The sequence below is a fragment of the Poecilia reticulata genome, linkage group LG8, assembly GCF_000633615.1.
Source record: "Poecilia reticulata strain Guanapo linkage group LG8, Guppy_female_1.0+MT, whole genome shotgun sequence".
Classification (NCBI taxonomy): Eukaryota; Metazoa; Chordata; class Actinopteri; order Cyprinodontiformes; family Poeciliidae; genus Poecilia; species Poecilia reticulata.
Genome location: NC_024338.1, coordinates 27,412,936 through 27,414,146, shown reverse-complemented (window position 1 = coordinate 27,414,146; position 1,211 = coordinate 27,412,936).

Below are 1,211 nucleotides of genomic sequence, written 5' to 3'. Positions count from 1 at the left end.
GCTCTGCAGACCCAGGATCGGTCCATCCAGATGTTTAGAGCTCTGCAGACCCAGACTTCCAGAACCAGGTGCTTCAGGTTCAGCTCTTCCATTCGCTCTGGGGGCTTAGCTCCGCCCCATCGGCACCAGCAGCCAATGAGAAGAGGAGGCAGCTCCGGGGACCAATGGGACGGCGGCAGCTCCGTGGACCAATGGGACGGCGGGATGCTGAGCATTGACCTGTGAACCCTGTAAATACTGAACCATCCAGATCAACTTGAACCGTTTGTGTGAAACACTGAAGCCTCTGGATGAGCAGCAGAGGCACAAAGTGTTAATCTCCTCATGTCTGTATTTTAATGTTTTAATTCCATAAATTCTCTCTGAAGATGCTGATCTGGGACTCATTTCCTGCCTAAAACCATAAAAACAAACAGCTTTTAATGATAAATCGTTACGATGAAGGAGTTCAATTCATGACTTTTATAATATTAAATAAAAAATGTTCTGCTAAATTAGTAAAAATCTCCATTTGAGAGCTTTGGGTGAAATACAAATATAAACAAAACGGTTAAATTTAAACAAAAACGGTTAAATTTAAACAAAAACGGTTAAATTGAAAACGTTCTTCCAGACATTTTGTTCAGCTGCATAATAAACTTTACATACATGATAAAAAGAAAACATACATTAATGATTCCAGGTCTTAATGTTATTGACTTTATTTGGGAGGTTTTACAGATCAATCTTTAAACAGACTTTTGTAACGCTCTCTCTAAATGCGCAGGTCTGATCAAATAAATAATAATCAGTGATACTTCAAAACCAAATGTAGTTCAAAAGAAGTCCAAGAGCAAAGGGAGAAAAAGTCTTTTTCCTTTAAATTCTCCCTTGGAGTTTAGTTTATGTCCTGTGAGGAGAGTGTAGTTTGGTTTTCCTACCACCAGGTGGTGTTGTGGGCAGCTCGCCATCCTCCGTCATCAAGTGAGTCGATGAAGGGGGAAAAAACCTGAACGGCCAGAAACACACATTAAGTTCATATATAAAGGTTATATTTATATCAGCCAAATGGGGAAACAAAGAATCAAACACATACTGCTATGTATTGACAACAACTTCATAAAAATGGGAAAGGAAAAATAAAGAAAAAGTCCCTTTAAAAAGTGCACTTCATAATTCAAGTTCAACATTTCTCAAATAAAGTAATTATCAGTCGCTACAAACAACAACTA